This window comes from Rattus norvegicus, chromosome 9 (genome assembly GCF_036323735.1).
Source record: "Rattus norvegicus strain BN/NHsdMcwi chromosome 9, GRCr8, whole genome shotgun sequence".
NCBI lineage: Eukaryota > Metazoa > Chordata > Mammalia > Rodentia > Muridae > Rattus > Rattus norvegicus.
In genome coordinates, this window is record NC_086027.1 from 117,011,177 (window position 1) to 117,025,661 (window position 14,485).

The following is a 14,485-nucleotide window of genomic DNA, read 5'->3' on the forward strand; positions in this document are numbered from 1 at the left end:
TATACATTAGAAATTTACTTGCATAAAATATCCTTCTGGGGATTCTTTTATATGTGCTTTGATTTTACAGTGTATTGATAAATTGTTATTGCTGCAATATAAAATCATCTTGTCCATGAAAACAATTTTTCTTACTATTTATTGAAGGACCTTTTATTTTGTTTATATTTTCATAATTAACAGATTTTATCCAATGGCATATTAAATTTTGGTTGCTGTTTTGAAGTACTTTTTTATTCCATGACATTTTAGCTGTTAGCAGGATCTGTAAAGATGATGTAAAGATGACTGGTCTTCTCATGGAGCTTCTGTCTGTTCTGTTGTTTCCATCCTTTTGTTTAGAAGTCAAACACTTTGTTTCCTCTTTAACCATTCCAGACTGTGGGGATTTTCCAAATCTGGAGTGAAAAAAAAAGAAAAGAACTGACGTTGAACTCAATTACTAAATCCTTAGTTTAAAGGTGTTGTAAAATCTCTGCCTGGTTCTGCTTATAAATCTCTATTCTGTCACATTTTTTAAGGATATGACTATGCATTTTACTTTTTATTTTTTTAATTTTTATTGGTTATCTTATTTATTTACATTGCAAACGTTATCCCCTTTACTGGTTTTCCCTCTGCAAATTCCCTATCCCACTCCCCGCTCCCTCTTGGATATGGTCTCTACAGGTTCTCCCTCCCCCCCCCCCTTTGTTGGGCATTTCAGGTAATCTCATCTCTGTTGGGTCCTGGGAGCCTCTTGCTTTCCTGGCATCTGAGATTTGCTTGTGGCTATCCCCAGTTCCCCATCTCCTACTGCTACACACCTCTGTTCAATTTTCTGACCCTCTCTACATCTCCCCCAACCCCTCCTGTAACTGATTCTGCCCCCCTTTTTAGCTCTTCCCTCCTCTTTTCATCCCAAGTCCCTGCCACCCGGTACCTCTTAGGATTATTTTGTTTCCCCTTCTAAGAAGGACTGAAGCATCCACACTTTGGTCTCCCTTCTTCTTGAGCTTCACATGGTCTGTCAGTTGTATCATGGGTATTTCGAGCTTTTTTTCCCCCCTAACATCCTCTTACCAATGAGTGTATACCATGATTGTTCTTTTGTAACTAGGTTACCTCATTCAGGATGATATTCTCTAGTTCCATCCATTTGCCTGCGGATTTCATGAAATCATTGTTTCACAATGTACCACATTTTCTGTACCCATTCTTCTGTTGAGGGACACCTTAGATGTTTCCAACTTTGGGTTATTATAATTAAGGCTGCTATGAACATAGTGGAACATGTGTCCTTGCTATATGTTGGAGCACCTTTTGGGTATATGTCCAGGAGTGGTCTAGCTGGGTCCTCAGATAATACTATGTTAATATTCTGAAGAACTGCCAGACTGATTTCCTGAGTGGTTGTACCAGCTTGCAGTCCCACCAGCAATGGAGGAGTGTTCCTCTTTTTCCACATCCTCGCCAGCATCTGCTGTCACCTGAGTTTTTGATCTTAGCCATTCTCACTGGTGTGAGGTGGAATCTCAGGGTCGTTTTGATTTGCATTTTCCATCAACTTGTTAAGACTAGGTGTGTTTTGTGGTACTGGGAATTAAACTCAGGACCTTATACATGAGAAGCACAAGCTTATCACTAAGCCATATTCAGGGATTCATAGATACTTTAAATTCCATGTCTGGTAACTCAAAAAGCTGGGTCCTATGCATATATTATTGTTACCTGGATCTCAAAATATATCTTTTGAAATGGACAATGTATTTTCATTGTTTCTCCTTCCATTCCTTTACTCTATGGCTGCCTATGATCTTCCTTATGCTCTTTCAAATTCATGGCCTCTTTTTTTAATTTTTTTTTACTTTTTTTTTTATTAACTTGAGTATTTCTTATTTACATTTCAAATGTTATTCCCTTTCCTGGTTTCCGGGCAACATCCCCCTAACCCCTCCCCTTCCCCTTTATATGGGTGTTCCCCTCCCCATCCTCCCCCATTACCACCCTCCCCTCAACAATTACGTTCACTCAGGTTCAGTCTTAGCAGGACCAAGGGCTTCCCCTTCCACTGGTGATCTTACTGGGCCATTCATTGCTACCTATGAGGTTGGAGCCCAGGGTCAGTCCATGTATAGTCTTTGGGTAGTGGCTTAGTCCCTGGAAGCTCTGGTTGCTTGGCATTGTTGTTCATACGGGGTCTCGAACCCCTTCAAGCTCTTTCAGTCCTTTCTCTAATTCCTTCAACGGGGGTCCCGTTCTCAGTTCAGTGGTTTGCTGCTGGCATTCGCCTATGTATTTGCTGTATTCCTGCTGTGTCTCTCAGGAGAGATCTACATCCGGTTCCTGACGGCCTGCACTTCTTTGCTTCATCCATCTTGTCTAATTGGGTGGCTGTATATGTATGGGCCACATGTGGGGCAGGCTCTGAATGGGTGTTCCTTCTGTGTCTGTTTTAATCTTTGCCTCTCTATTCCCTGCCAAGGGTATTTTTGTTCCCCTTTTAAAGAAGCATTCACATTTTGATCATCCGTCTTGAGTTTCATGTGTTCTATGCATCTAGGGTAATTCAAGCATTTGGGCTAATAGCCACTTATCAATGAGTGCATACCATGTGTGTTTTTCTGTGATTGGGTTACCTCACTCAGGATGATATTTTCCAGTTCCAACCATTTGTCTATGAATTTCATAAAGTCATTGTTTTTGATAGCTGAGTAATATTCCATTGTGTAGATGTACCACGTTTTCTGTATCCATTCCTCTGTTGAAGGGCATCTGGGTTCTTTCCAGCTTCTGGTTATTATAAATAAGGCTGCTATGAACATAGTGGAGCACGTGTCTTTTTTATATGTTGGGGCATCTTTTGGGCATCTATCTGTTGTAGGATTGGTAAAGATCTTTTCCCAATCTGTTGGTTGCCGTTTTGTCCTAACCACAGTGTCCTTTGCCTTACAGAACCTTTGCAGTTTTATGAGATCCCATTTGTCGATTCTTGATCTTAGAGCATAAGCCATTGGTGTTTTGTTCTCATGGCCTCTTTTAAAAGTTGCTGTTAAATATACATACACAAGTGCACACACAAGTGCATGTGCACACACACACACATACACACACACCTAACTATATAAATATAACTTGCTTAGTTCCTATTTACTCATTTACTCAGTTCTGAAGATTTGGGTCTAGAAATCACAGATAAGAGAGAACACATGATGTTTGTCTTTCTGGATCTGTATTGCAAACTAGTCTAGTTCCACCCATCTACCTGCAAATTTATGACTATGTTCCTTACAGCTGAACAAAATCCCCTATTGTATTCACAGCTATATTTTCATTATCTGTTCACTGGTTTTAGGACATTTATCTCCTTCCTAGATATTGTGCACCAAGCAGCAATGAACATATCTGAGCAGGTATCTGTGAGCACAAGCCCTTTGGCTCTGTTGGACATTTGCCAAGGCATGATACATCTGGGTGATAGAGTAGACTTAGTTTTAGCTTTGGGGGGATTTCTCCACGTTGCTTTCCAGAGTAGCAGGACTAGTTTGCAATCCTGCTCAGTAACTGAGGGGTTCCCTTCCCTTATACACCCTCCATTTGTGTGTGTGTGTGTGTGTGTGTGTGTGTGTGTGTGTGTGTGTGTTGATCTTGGCCATTCTGACTTGGATAAGATGAAATCTCAAGGTTTTTGTGATTTTTTTTATTTTTCTAATTGCTAGGGACAATGAATAGTTTTTGAGTTATTTCTTAACATTCTTTCTCCTCATTTTGAGAACTCTCAGCTCATGTCTCTAGCCTATTTTTCTGAATACATTTGTGATTTTGACTCTCTGTTTTGCGCTTTCTGTATATTCTGGATACTAATCCTTTGTTAGCTATATAGCTAGCAAAGATTCTCTCCCATTCTGTGGTTTTCTGTAATAGTAAAGGTTCTATAGAATAACAGAGCTTAGAATGAGTCTCTCTGTATATATATATATTATTTGGAGATATTTATATTTATTTATATTTACATATGTAATATATCCACAGAATTATATGTAATATATTTACTTATTTGTATATAAGTTATTAATATACATATATAATTAAATTTATACATATAAAGAGATTTACTACAATGACTTACTGTGGTCTAGCTAGTCTAACAATGTCTGCCTATAAATAGAATGGCAGTTCAAGAATCCAGGAGTGAGTTTCTCAGCCCAAAAGGCTGGATGTCTCAGTTGGTCTTCAGTACATGCTGACATCCCGTAGGATTAGGCTGTAATACCACTGAAGGAACAGACTTGTTAGTGAGGTGAATGCAAGTGGGCAAATAGCATGAGCTTCGTCCTTCCATGTCCTTTATGCAGGCTTCCAGCAGAAGGTGGCCCAGATTAGAGGTGAGTCTTCCCACTTCGAAAGATCTGGGTTAAAGATAAGCCTCCCCCCTCAAAGATCCAGATTAGGATCCCACTTCTAATTATCTAATTAAGCAAATGTCCATCATAGGTATGCCCAGCCATTGTTTAGGTTTTAGTAAATTCCATATGCTGTCAGGTTGACCACCAAATAGCCATCACAGTTGCCTATCCACCCAACTGTCTGTCTCTTTATTCTACTGGAACTTCTTAGTTTCACAAAGTCCCGCTTGTCAATTGTTGACCTTCATCCTCGGGCAAATCCAGAAAGTCCCTTCCTAAAGTTATGTCATGTATGGTTTTGCCTATGTCTTCTTCCAGCTTTTCAGTGTTTCAGGTTTCATGTTGAGGTCTCTAGTCTGTTTCGAGTCAGTTTTTGCACAAGGTGATAGACACAACTCAAATTTCATGCCTCTGCATACAGACATTCAGTTTTCTCAGCACCATTTGTTGAAGATACTTTATTTTTTTCCAGGATATGTTTTTGACATCTTTATAAAACATGAAGTAGTTGAAGTTATGTGTGCTTGAGTCTTCACATTGTCCCATTTGTTTACACATCCATTCTGTGCCAATAACACAGTTGCTCTATTGTTATGGCTCTGCAATGTATCTGAAGATATATTGACATCCCATTGGTAATTCCCCAAGTATTTTCTTTTTACTCAGGATTGTTTTGGCCTTCTGGGCCCACTGGTAGTTCCATATGAATTTAAGCATATTTTATTTTTAAAAAAAATCTATTTCTGCAAAGAATGGAATGAAAATTTTGATAGAGATTGCATTGAATCTGTAAATAGCTTCTGGTAGAATAGTTATTTCCCCAGTATCAATTTTACCAAATCCATGAATATGTGGTCTTTCCACATTTTCATCTCTCTCTGTCTTGAGAGGTTTAACGATTTCATTGTAGAGGTCCTTTACTTCCTTGGTAGGTTTATTCCTAGATATTCCTAGTTATTCCTAGATTTCTGTGAGGCTATTGTGAATAGGGGAGTATGCATGACTTCCTCCTCTGTATGTTTGCCATTTGTATATAGAAAATTATTGATCCTTTTCAAGTTGATTTATAGCTTGTCACACTGCTAAATTTGTTCATCATTCTATAAATTTTGTGAGCTCTAATATAGAGTACTAAACACAATACATGCACAAATACGGATAGTTTGACTTCTTTTCCTGTTTCTATCCCTTTAATTTCCTTTTCTTGCCATAATTACTTGAGCTGGTACTTCAAGCACAATATTGAAAAGAAATGGTGATAGAAGACATTTCTGTCTCATTCTTGAGTTGCATTGTTTTTCTTTTCCATTTAGGTTGGTGTTGGCTGTGGGCTTCTCATCCATAGCTTTAATAATATTGAGGCATGTTCTCCTTAGCCTTACATTCTCTAGGACTTTGATCATGAAGACACCTTAAATCTCCTCAAATGTCTTTTCTGTATCTATTGATATGGTAATGTTTTTTGTACTTCACATCCACGTATGCACTTTAATACATTTATTGACTTATGTAGGCTGAACTATGACTGCATTTCAGGCATAAAGCCAACTTTGTTGTGGTGTATTATCTTTTTGATATACATCTGTATTCTTAAAATATTTTACTGAACATTTTGAAACCTATGTTCATCAGAAGTTTTGACCTATAGTTTTGTATGTGTTTTGTGTGTGTTTTTCTGATTTCTGTATTAAAATGATAATGACTTTGTAGAAAGACTTTGGGGATGCTCCTTCTCTTTCTTTTTCTTTTCCCCAGTTATTTATGGCATTTTGGTTTAATTTTGGTAGTTTGACTGTATAGAAATTCATGTATTTCTTTTAGGTTTCCCAACTTAATTCTTTGTATTTTTTCTATTACATTTATTTCTGCTCTTATTTTATAATCTCTTGCCGTTGACCAGGTTTGGATTTTGTTTGTTCTTGTTTCTCCTAATTCTTTAGTTGCATCATTAAGTGATTTATCTGTGCTCTTGTTAATGTAGGCACTTAAAGTTGCAAATTTCCCTCATAGGACTACTTTCAATATATATCAGAGGTTTTGTTAAGCCGTGTTTGCATTCTTATTTAGTTACAGGAAATATTTATTCTTGATTTTTTTCTGTGACCTATGTATTATTCAATAGTGAGTTGCTTAATCTCCATGAGCTTAAGTATTTATTAGAGACTTATTTGGCACAGGTTTTAAGTTTTACTCTTTTGTGGTTGGATTGGATATATGGAGTTAGTTTAAATCTTTCTGAATTTGTTATAATTTCTTTTCTGTTCCAAGATGTACTGTTTTACAGAAACTCTTATGTGATATACTGTACATACTTTTGTGTTTAGGTGGAATATTCTGTAGATATCCATTAGATCCACTTGATGCATGGTGTCATTTAATTGTAATGTTTCTCTGTTTATTTTTTTGTTCAGAGAATTTCTCTAGAAGGGAAAATGTGGCGTTAACATCACATAATTTTAATATGTTAATCAGTGTTTTTAATTCCAGTAGTACACTTTTTATGAAATTGGATGCACCAGGGTTTGGTATTTATATGTTTAGGATAATAAAATTAAATCCTTCTTTATCTCTTCTGGTGTTTTAGTTTGAGGTCTGTTTTGTCAGATAATAGGAAAGTGACACCTGCTTCCTGGTCCTGTCTAATCAGGGTTCTTTTGCCTGTCTTTCCCTTTAAGGTGTTGCTATCTTTAAAGGTACGATGAGTTTCTTGTAGACAGCAAATAGATGGATTTTGTTTCTTGGTCCATTCAGCCAGCCTGATTTTGATTAGAAAATCAAAGTTATTACTATTTCAAATTCTTATTGAAAGGTGTGTGTCGATTGTCATCACTATGGTTTTGGTTGTTCTAGTTGTGTTCTTTGTGACGCTTTGCATTTCAGTAATTATAGTTTCTTTTGCCTTCTTTTGACTATCTCTTTTTTATGCTTATCCATGTCTTTAGTTTCAAATATTATTTCCTTCATTTTTGTTTAGGGTTGGTCTGCTGGATAAAAAATATTTTTAGGCCATTTGTATCATGTGAAGATTTTCTTGCCTTTCTGCTTCAAGCATGGAAATTAGTTTTACTGGTACATTAGTCTGGGCTGACAGTCATGGTTATAAGATATGGAATGAAATGTTTTACTCTTGGGTCTTTTGACTTTCAAATTCTCCATGGAGAAGCCATCTGTAATTTTGATGGGTTTTTTTTTACAGGTGACCTGGGATTTTTCTTACAAGTTTTAATACTCTTTCTTTGTTCTGTGTACTTATTATTTTAACTATGATATGTTATGGAGATTTTCTCTTCTGGTCTTGCCTATTTAGTGTTCTGTGTGCCTCTTGAATTTATATGAGTGTGTCTTTCTGAAGTTTGAGGAACTTTTCTTCTATGATCTTGTTGAAGAGCTGGTCTATGCCATTGACTTGAGATTCTTTTCCCCCTCACCTGTGCCTATAATTTGAAGGTTTGGTCTTTTCATATCACATGTCTGTTTGTTTCTTTCTTGTCTTAAAAAACCATATTCTTTGTTTGTTTGTTTGGTCTAAATTTAAAAAAAATTTAAATTTATTCTTCTCATGTCCAAACTTTAAGCTACCCCCAACTCCTCTCTTTCCTGTCAGAAAAGAGCAGGCATCCTAGGTATATCAACCAAGCATGGTATACCAAATTGCAAAAAGACTATGCAACCCCTCCCCCTTATTAAGGCTGGATGTGGCAGTCCAGTAGGAGAAAAAGTGTGTTCCCAAAGTAGGCAAATGAATCAGACAAGCCCCCACTGCCACTGTTAGAAGTACCACAAAAGACCGAGCTACACAACCACATTCTTTACATTTGTGTCGTGATATGTTATGTTCTTCTTGAAGCACTTGACTCACAAGGCATTTCCTTGACTTTTCTATTTGGAATATTGAAATTTTCAATTGCATCTCTGTTGCTGCTTGAATTTTCTTTACTGTTTATATTCTTTTATCAAATTCAGTTATCAAATCCTGGCTTGAGTTTGACATTTTCATCAGCCTCGTGATTGGACTTTCTTGGATAGCACCAGGGCATTTCCTCTCTTTAGCTTCATTAATTGATTCCTTCATGACTTCTTCCAATTCCTAGAATTGTTTGATGATATTCGTGATTGTTCTTTTAAATTCTGTGTCCTGGGGTTCACCCAGGTAATTTTTACTGAGGCCTGGTTTCTGTTTCTATTAACATTTCTATTACAGGACTGGTGGGTTTTGAAGGTGTGTGTATGTAAGACACTCCAGTTCTCATTCTTATGAGATTTGGAAATGGGGACTCCTTTTGTTAGTTCTGTGTCTGACATGGACACAGTGGGATGGGAGAAAGCATAGGGTTTGCAAGCTCCATTGGACAGGAAGGTTAGATATGGCTAAATTGGGGCCTTGTCAGATGCACTGAATGTGTGTCTTCATCCATGTCTCGAGATTGGTGGTTGATCTAGGGGTTGAGGAGGTGGTATGGATGGGGAAAGGTCAGGTAATGTTACTAGGCTAGCCCCTGGTACAAGAAACGTAGGATCTGTTTTGGGGAGAGGTTTTAGGTGGCATATTAGTGGCCTGTAGGTTGTAGTCTAGTAGTGTAAGTCCTGGCTGGAACCTGGATACTGGCCCAACTAGGTCATAGACAGTGAATGCAGAATCTGAGGTAGATCTTTGGGTTAAAGAGAGACATGAAAAGGAACATTAGGTGGACTCACCTGGTACAAGATGTGCATGACATGTTTGGATAGAGAGACTAGATGCAAGGGCCTGATTTTTGACATTGCTTCTTGATACTTCTGTAACCTGTGACCTGAATGTTGTTTGCTGTACTGACAAATTGTTAAACATCTAGGTGACATCATCTGTAGAGTGATATCATAGTTTACTTTAAGGTAGCTTAGATCTTTGACCAGTGCTGTGTTAGATGTATTGTACAAGGCATTGGAGAACAATTAACTGAGAAGGGGATTCTAAAATCTTAAGGCTATAAATAATTTGGCCACCAAGTAAGCATATAGTATTTACTGTCTTTGACATCTTGGTTGAAATGTCTCTGAGAAAACATCTTCTGTGCTGGCCCTGCCCTTTGGAAAGTATATATTATCTCTATCATTAACCTGGGGTTTATGAATGGTATTGTAAATTTTTTGCCTTTCTTACCAGCCAAAGGAAGGTCAGATTTTGGGATACAGGGCCATTTTATTTTCCTAGGCTTTTAGTCCCATGTCATGATTTGTCTGTTTTTCTGTCCTGCCTCATTCCTGTCCTACACATCCCTTATGTGTAGAGTTCTGTACCCTACACAGCTGCTTTGCCTCTACCTCTAACTTCTATTTCCCCTGCCAACTGTTAGCCATTTTTTCCCCTGACCTCTCTGCCCCGTATCAGTATCTCTTCACTGGAACCTCTGTTTGGGTTCATGCTAAGAATTGCTTAATACCCTGAGAGAAGAAAGATTGCAAAATGCCAGCTCCTCTCTGTGTGCTGTCTGTCTCTGTGGGATACTGGCCTCTGAGCTCTGTTTACCTTGGAATGTCTGCAATGACTCCAAGTAGACATCATTTGCTTGCTTTTTTCTTTGTTTTGCTTGGTATTTTGTATTCTTGTCTTGGTTGCTCTTCTTTTGGGGAGGGGATGCTGGTCTTCTGTAAACTGCTTTATTGTACACATTGTACATATTTATCTTAAAATAAAATGTAAATACAAAAAAGAGCACTATGTGGAGAAGGGCCTTGAACACATGGGCACAGGAGAAATTTTCCTGAACACCAATGGCTTATACCCTAAGATCAACAATTGACAAATGAGACCTCATAAAACTGCAAAGCTTCTGTAAGGCAAAGGGCATTGTCATTAGGACAAAACAGTAACCCACACACTGGAAAAATATCTTTACCAACCCTACATCTGATAAAGGACTGATATCTAATATATACAAAGAACTCAAGAAGTTAGACTCCGGAGGACTAAATAACCCCATTAAAAGTGGGGTATAAACAGAGAATTCTCAACTGAGGAATCTTGCATGGCTTAGAAGCACTTGAAGAAATGTTTGACATCCTTAGGCATCAGGGAAATGCAAATAAAAACAACCCTGAGATTCCACCTCACACCAGTCAGAATGGCTAAGATCAAAAACTCAGGTGACAGCAGATGCTGGCAAGAGTGGAGAAAGAGGAACACTCCTTCATTGTTGGTGGGATTGCAAGTTGGTACAGTCCCTTTGGAGATCAGTCTAGTGGTTCCTCAGAAAACTGGAAATAGTTCTACCTGAAGACCCAGCTATAACACTCCTAGGCATATACCTGAAAGATGCTGCAACATATAACAAGGACACATGCCCACCATGTTTATAGAAGTCTTATTTATAATAGCCAGAAGCTGGAAATAACCCAGATGTCCCTTAACAGAGGAATGGATACAGAAAATGTGGTACATTTACATAATGGAGTGCTACTCAGCTATTAAAAACAATGACTTCATGAAAGTTGAAGGCAAATGGATGGAACTAGAAAATCTTATCCTGAGTGAGGTAACCCAGTGACAAAAGAACACACATGGCATGTACTAACTGATAACTGGGTATTAGACAAAAAGCTCACAATGCCCATGAGACAACCCACAGACCATATGGAACTTTGGAGGAAGAGATCAGGGTATGTGGATGCTTCAGTCCTGCATTGAGGGGGGAACAGGATGATCTTGGGAGGTGGAGGGAGAGGAGGACCTGGGATTGATCGAGGAATGGGAGGAAATAAGTGGGGGGCAGTATCAGGTATTGGAGGGGAGAGGAGAGAGGTACAAAGTGTCAGGAAATTGAATAAAAATATGTAGCAGGAGGGGATGAGGAACTGGGGATAGTCACTGGCGGATCCCAGACACCAGGGAAAAGAGAGGTTGCCAGAACACAACTGGAATGATTATCCAGAAAAGGGGAGATAGAACCTGTAGACACCACTCCCATTAGATAGGCATGGCCCCCAGTGGGGGATGGGGCTACACATTCATTTTAAAGTTTTTAACCCAGAATTGTTCCCATCCAAAGGATGAACAGAGATAAAAAATGGAACAGAGACTAAAGGAAGGACCAGCTGAGGACTATCTCACCTGGGGATCCATCCTGTCTGCAAACACCAAACTGGAGATCCGTTGCCATTGCCAAGAGGCACTTGCTGACAGGAACTTGGCATGGCTGCTCCTTGGGAGGCTCAGCAAGCAAGTGACCAATAGAGATGTGGATGCTGGGAGTCAACCATCAGACTGAGCTCAGAAACCCTGGTTGGGGAGCTGGCAGAGGACTGGAGGAGCTGAGGGAATTGCAACCCCATAGGAAGAACAACAGCTGACTAGACCACCCATTGCTCCCAGGGACTAGATGACCAACCAAGGAGTGTACAGGGAGGGATCAATGGCTCCAGATACATAGGTAGCAGACAATGACCTTGTCTTACATCAGTGGGAGGGGAGGCCATTGGTCCTGTGGAAGTTTGATGCCCCAGAGTAGGAGGATGCTGGAGTGGTGGGGCAGGAGAGGGTGGGTGGGGGAGCACCCTCATAGAGGTGAAGGGGAGGGAGGAGAGGGAGGTTGTGGGATGGAGGGCTTGTGGAGGGGTAACTGGGAAGTGGGATATCATTTGAGATGTAAACAAGTGGAATGATAGGGAGGGAGGGAGGGAAGGAAGGAGGAGAGAGAGAGAGAGAGAGAGAGAGAGAGAGAGAGAGAGAGAGAGAGAGAGAGAGAGATATTAGTGGAGTGTAGTAAAGCGATCACCTGTAACCATTATGTTAAAAACTGAACCTTTCCAGCTATCCTGCCTGGCACTTTATATTATATGGCTTCCTCCATCTGAGCCATTAATCCTCTGTCCAATTGGCCAGCATCCTGAAGTTTAAATTTTTGTTTCTTTAGGCTATCTTTAGCAATGTAAAACACAATAGTTTGGCATGTTTTGACATGCCTTAATTATTATTATTTTTTAAAATCTGTATGTTCTAGTTGTACCCTGTTTCTCCATAAAATTTGCCTTGAACCATTTGACCCATTTCCAGTGTTCTTTGAAATCTAAAAAAATGCCGTTGGTAAATTGCTCTAAAATGTCATCTAAATACTGTTGGTCAATGTTTTCAAATCTGCACATGTGTTACTGATTTTTAATTTTAACTGATTCTGTGTATTGCCACAAAGTGGATACCAAAATCTCTTAACAGGACAGATGATTTTTAATTATTCCTTTTGTTTTGTTGAATTTAACTTTATGTTTTTGAAGATGCCTGCAATGTTTGGTTGTTTTTCCTGACGAATCTGCCGTTTCATCCTTAAGTGACCTCCCTGTGCCATTTGTAATCATAAGCATTTCAGTTTCATTCCTAATTAAAGCATTTATTTTTATTTCCCCCTTCTGGTTTTGTTTGTTTTTGTTTATTTTATTTTTAGATTTACTGATTTTATGTATGTGAGTACACTGTCACTGTCTTCAGTCACATCAGAAGAGGGCATCAGATCCCATTACAGATGGTTGTGAGCCACAGGTGGTTGCTGGGAATTGAACTCAGGACCTCCAGAAGAGCAGTCAGTGCTCTTAACCGCTGAGCCGTCTGTCTAGCCCCTGACCTCCCCCCTTTTTATTGAAGACATAAACTTTGTCCCGTTGAAGTGACACTCGACGCTGCTGAATGCACTCATGGTTCTGTGTGGTCCCCATGCTGTCCATTGTCTCAGTTGAAGCACGCACTGTTCCCATTAAATAGAAACTCCGCCTTATTTTCTATCACCATCACCACATACTGTCCCTGTGAATTCTGTAATTTACTCTCTACACTTTAGCTTATCTAGAGTTTTCCTCATGACAGGCTATTAAATTCTGTCAAATTCTTTCTAGCATCCATTGAAGTGACTGAGCCTCGTCTTTCATTCTGTCAGTGGGAATTATTGTAATGGTCACCTTTTTTGCTGTCTGCTATCCCTTAGTCTAGGAACAAATCCCCTGCTTAGTCATAGATTACAGTCTTTTTTGACAAAAAAATTTACCTGACTGGTGGGACCTGAAACAAATTAAGAAACAAATAAAAAAAAAAGCAAAATAAAGGAATCGTCAGGTTTAGAGGGCATTTGGAGAGGGGTCCATGTGAAAATCTGGTGCTTTAGAAACTCCCAGAATCCACTGGGGGTGACCCTAGTGATGGCTATAGTAATGGAGAATATGCCGCTTCAACTCACCATCTTCCGTAACCGGGCAACTTCAAGTAGTACCCACAAAATGCTCAACCCACCATCTATCTGCTGGCAGGAAACTCTGGGCCTATTGAAGTAAAGAACTTCTGGAATGGCCAACCAATGAGTGATCTAATTTGAGACGCATACCACAAGAGGGAGCCCACACCAGACCCTGCCTGGAGGACCAGAAACCAGAGGCTGAATTGCCCTCTAGGATAGAAAACGAAAAATCAATAAAATGATTTTCGATGATATTCTGCTATGCTCACAGATCTGTGCTTAGCATTGACCACAGTCAGAGAAGCTGTCTCTGGAAGCTGATGAGAGCTCATGCAGAGGCCCTACAGCCAAGCATTAGGCAGAGAAAGAGAGTCCGAATTAGAGACCTTCCTCACGTGCCTTCCCTTGGAGTTTAGAGAACGCCTTAGCAGATGGGAAGGAAGGATTATAGGAGCCAGAGGGGTGAAGGACACCAAGAGAACAGCCTTACACAATCAGCGAAGTACAAGTATGGTTCATACGGGCTTACAAAGGCTGAACTGATAATCACGGAGCCGGCATGGGTCTGCACTAGTTCCTTTCTGTGTATGTTGTGTTTGCTTAATTTGTGTTTTTTGGGGCATCCTAACAGTGGGAGTGGGGTTATCTCTGATTCTTTTGGCTGCTCTTGGGACTTGTTTCTTCCTATGAGTTGCCTTGCTCAGTCCTGATAAGAGGATTTGTGCCTAGTATTACTGTATATTGTGCCATGTTCGGTTGATATCCCTGGGAGGGCTGGTCTTTTCTGATGGGAAATGGAGGAGTGGGTCTGGGGGAGAGGGGAGGGGAGCAGTAACTGGGAAGAGTGGAGACAGGGGAACCCGAACCCAGGATGTATTGTGTGAGAGAAGAATACAGTAAAAGAAA